The sequence below is a fragment of the Lipotes vexillifer genome, unplaced genomic scaffold (assembly GCF_000442215.2).
Source record: "Lipotes vexillifer unplaced genomic scaffold, Lipotes_vexillifer_v1.1 scaffold1099, whole genome shotgun sequence".
Lineage (NCBI taxonomy): Eukaryota > Metazoa > Chordata > Mammalia > Artiodactyla > Lipotidae > Lipotes > Lipotes vexillifer.
This window is the reverse complement of record NW_006788976.1, coordinates 289,120-294,264: the sequence shown is the minus strand read 5'-3', so window position 1 is coordinate 294,264 and position 5,145 is coordinate 289,120.

Below are 5,145 nucleotides of genomic sequence, written 5' to 3'. Positions count from 1 at the left end.
GCAGAAGACCTCAGACTTCCCAAAAGACAAGAAAATCCCCATGTACTTGGGTAGGGCAAAAGAAAAAAGAAAAAAACAGAGACAATCAAGGTAGATGGAATTCAATCAAGGTAGATGGAATCCTTTGGGAGACAGAAATCACAATGTGACAGGTGCTGCTCACTTCTCTTAAATGTCAGGAAATTTCTGATGTTTTGACCACAGCAACTCGGTGTAACCATTTGCCTGAGGTCTGTTTCTTGCTATCCCATCACTGAAGGACAGTGGAGTTTAGTAGATTCACTAGGTGGAAGGATGGGTCTCCCAACAATACTTGATTACTGGAAAGCTTCAGACCAGATAGTTTCAGGTTCATTGGTTAATATGCTATCATTATTATCCACATGGAAAATGGTGACATGATTCTAAATCTTTGAGCCAGAGGAACAAAATAATGTTTTCAAAGGGACAGTCAGAAGCCTAGGGCAGATGATTTGAAGTGGGAGAATAATGTGTTGCCATGAAGCCAGTCTTTACCCATTTGTCATCACAAAGGGGAAGAGCTTCTCTAAGACCATGCCAGGCCCCTAAAGCACCAGTATCTTTCTCTTGTGTTGAAGCTGAAAGATTATATAGACTGATAGCAGTCTTGTATGTTATTAATGAATCAGTTGACTTATTCAATGACCAAAGAAAAATGTTTTAAATAACCAAAATTCATCAAGCTCTAGGTGATAGGTATGCAAATAAGACAAAATAAATTCTTCACTCTGAAATAACACCATTTTTTTTGGGATATTGATATGTTATATAAAACAATACTTTCCTTTATAATGTATGAACAAATTAAAAGAATATAAATTTTGAGATTATTAATATTAAATATAAAATTTAAAGAGAAATCCCCATATGAATAGTAAAAAATTAAATATTAGGAAATATGTTTAATACATCTGGTGGTGCTGGTGCTAGCTAGATTATAAATTAATCCAGCAGGGAACACACGAGGTCAGTGTTACATGCAAATCTGGTGCATAGTTGAGCTTGTTTCTTTTCTTCTTTTTCAGTGAGGTCAAAGTGTACATGTCCACACTGCAGCTAATGTAAATATTTTGTGTGAATAGTAATAATAGCAACCCATTTCAGTACTTGCTATTGTACCCATTCTATTCCATTATTTTCTGTTCTATCATATTCTATTTCATTTTTTAAAATTCTGGTCATGGCACATTAAATCAATTTAATAACCCAGGAGCATGTCACAACTTGTACAGCTTTAGAATGTATCTTCTATTTGATAACACAATATTCTTCTGTCACAGGTTCATTTACACAATTCCAAGAAATCTCTGGAAAATGTGGTTGATTTTACAGGAAATGTAACAGATAGGAGAGGATCAGATGCTGACATCCTCTTTAATAGCTTCTTCTATTAGAGTGCCAGCCATAAACTAAAACTCCCTAAGGGTCGTGAGCAGAGGTTATAGTGGAGACAGTGAAGGGAGGTGGCAACCTAGAAACGAAAGCTGAGCTTTATCAACTAGCAAGCAAAAACACATTACTGTAAATAATTTCATGTCATTATGAGGATTTATCTAATAATCATTGCTCTGCATTTTTATTATATAATGTTTTTATTGAACACCTATACACTTAAAGTGTAACATAATTCTGCCTCAGATGATCTATTGGAACCTAACTTATCTACTCCTAGTAGGCTACAGTAGACCTCCTTATAACTCCAAACCATTACAAAAATATTACATCATAATATTTACTGAATTGTGCTTTATTATTTGTTTCTTAACATTTCATGTCCTTACGTATGCTATCCTAATTACATGTTAATTTCTTTAAGGGTAAGAAATTTACCTATAACTCCTCTCCTACTACACTGCTGTTCACACAGTAGATGCTTCAAACATATTTAATGGCTTATAGAGCAACATCATATCATGCTCTTCCACCAAACTGATAGCATATCTAAGTAACAAGCTGCAATTAATAAGATGCAGGATTCTCTATCCTTATTCACATTATTCTCATTTTTCCAGAAAGATATAATCAATTAGTCACTTAACATCTCCTTTTGGATATATTAAAGTTATCCTAAATTCATTATTTACAAAATGAAATGTATCATCTTCCTCTCTGTCTCATCTCTATTCCTGTTCCCAATCTCAGAAAAGATATTTATCATATATCCAGTTGTGCAAACCAAAAAACCTGGGAATCAACCCTGTCATTTCCCTTCCTTTCAAAGTCATCTGCTTCTCTTAATCTCTACAAATGCCACTCTCTTCCAGGCTAATGTTATTTTTGCCTAGATTGCTCTTTAAACATCCATCTTGTCCACTTGCCTCTACTTTAGTCTTCTTCTAAACTGTTTCTTACTCCACAGTCAGTGCCATTATCAAAACACACACCTGACCATGATTATCTCATGCTTAAAACCCTTTCCATTGTTCTTGGGATGAAAGCCACAAGTCCTTAACATTATCTGTGTGGTGATTTTTTTCTTTTTGCAGGGGGGGGTACGTGGACCTCTCACTGCTGTGGTCTCTCCCGTTGTGGAGCACAGGCTCCGGATGCGCAGGCTTAGCGGCCATGGCTCACGGACCCAGCCGCTCCACGGCATGTGGGATCTTCCTGGACCAGGGCACGGACCCGTGTCCTCTGAATCAGCAGGTGGACTCTCAACCACTGCGCCACCAGTGAAGCCCTGTGTGGTGATTTTTAATCATGGCTACTAATTCTTTGACTCTCCTCCCACCAAGATTCAGAGTCAATATTTCCTCCACTTGTATCTGGGAATCTTCACCTAATAAAGTACATTAGGAGTGACATTATATGGCTTCCAAAACTAGATCATATAAGATCATGCAGCATTCTCTCTGGTAGAACACTTACTTCTAGAGTACTAAGCTGACAAGTAGGAAGTTGGACAGCTATAAGACTAACATGCTGTAGAGGCCACATGTAGACACCATTTGCCAGCCCCAGCCATGTCAGTCTTCAGGCATCCAAGTTCACTTGCTAGATATGGGAATAAAGAAACAATCTTGGAAGTGGATCTTTCAGACTGAAACATTTCAGCCTCCATCCATTCAGGTAACCTCAGAAACCAGGTAAGAGAAGAGGGCCATTCTCACTGTGCTCTCTCCTTGTTACTGATAGACACTATCTTTGATCATAATAATATGGTTATTGATTTATGCTACTAAGTTATGGAGTTGTTTGTTATGCTGTAATAGGTAACTGAAACAAGCTGAAAGTCCCTGCAAGGTCTCTCTTATCAAGCTATCCTCTCTCATCTAACACCATGTTCTTCTTCATTCTCTCCTCTCTAGACATAAACTTAATCTCTCTGGCTCTTGAACTTGGAATGCTCCCTTTCACCATATGGCCATTGAACAGGCTGCTGCATCTGCTTTATTCTTTTCCCATTCACATTGCTAAACCTTCACAACATTCAAATCTCAAGTGAAAAAGAGCACATCTTCATCAAAACGTTTCCTTACCTCTCTCACTAGGTCATATCCCAAAATTATAGTCTTTAATAAGTTTTGAACCTCTTTTTAGCACTTTTCAGAATTACAATTTTATATTTGTGTGCATGATTTCTTGATTAATGTTCATTTCCCTCTTCAACACTTAGTCTCAAAAAGAAGAAATTGTGTCTGTGCTAAACATTGGATACGCATTGTTCAAAATCATAACCCCTGCAACTATTACAGAACCAGGCACATGTTAGGTACTCAGTAAAGATTTAATGCCTGGTATGAAAAGTGTTAAGCAATTTTCAGAGAAAAGTATATATTTGTCACTTCTAAGAGGGAAATCTAGAAAGGAAAAGAGAATAGTGCAAGTGTGAGTTCTTGCTCTTATTTATCAGATTTATTCTGCCAGGCAAACAGGGTGCTTGGAAAGCAAACATCCTCAGGCTGGAGAATAAAGGAACACTAATGATTATTCTTTTCCAATTCTAATCACTTTCACTTTTTAAGACTATGAGCTGTTTCTGATGTTCAAGGAATCAAAAATGAAAATTATAGTCATTGGATTCTCACTTGCTGCCATCTCAAGCAATACTTTCATCAGCCTCCCAAAGGGATTATACTTATCTTACAGATGAGTAAACAGACTCAAAAAAATTGATAGCCTGACCATTGAAATCTGACCAAGTGACAGACCTAAAATCTTTTCAACAGCCAGTTTCTTTCTGCTACAGTATATTAGCTCCAAATCAACAGGCTGGCAAAGAAGAGGAGAGGAAGAGTGTGTTCCTGAAATTGGAAGAAATGGATATGGGACATTTGTCCCAGAACTAGTGAGCTATTCTCTTATCCCATAGCTCTGTAACAAAGTCAGAAAAAGATTTTTGGGAAACAATGAAGCTAATAATGGTATTCACTGATTATAAAATGAATAAAATACTGAAAACTGATATTTACACAACACCAAACACTTCCTTAAGTAAATCTATGGATACCACTATTTTACAAACACAGTTGCAGTAAAGAAAAAGTGGCCTTAAATTTGAGTGCTGTTTAATGAAAAATGGTGTCACTGATACATGTATATCACATAAGAGATTATCTACAAATAAGGTTAAAAGTTAATTCTAACTTCAATACAGTTGCAAATAATCAAAACAAAAACCAAACCTGATCAATAAAAGTTAATTAATTAAAATTTTTTGGTATAAAGTAGCTTGTAGATACCAGTGAACAATTTCTCAACATCCAACTAAAATGCTTAGAAACAGAGACAAAGAAGAAGATTCAAATTTAAGATGAAAACTAGAAATAACAGTGAATGTGTTTTCAGAGCCCAAGAAGAACATCATTAACCAGAAGGTCAAAGGAACTGATTGGACAACTCAGTCTGTGGTAACCTCATCAGAGAGAAAGGAAAGCCAGCAATTAGATGGCACATAGCAAGAATTTTGATGATTTCCCATATGTATGAACCCTGGTTGAGAAACCCCAAATATCCAACAATAATATTACTACACTATCCCATGGCATTGCTGTTTATTTTTGAGGCAAAAAATTATGTTCTTTACTCCATCAATATCTCTTTTTAATAAACAAATGGACAGAAAATAAAGGAGAAGACTGACAATGGTAGAGTCCCAATGATTAAAAGTCTGCAGGCACTAAA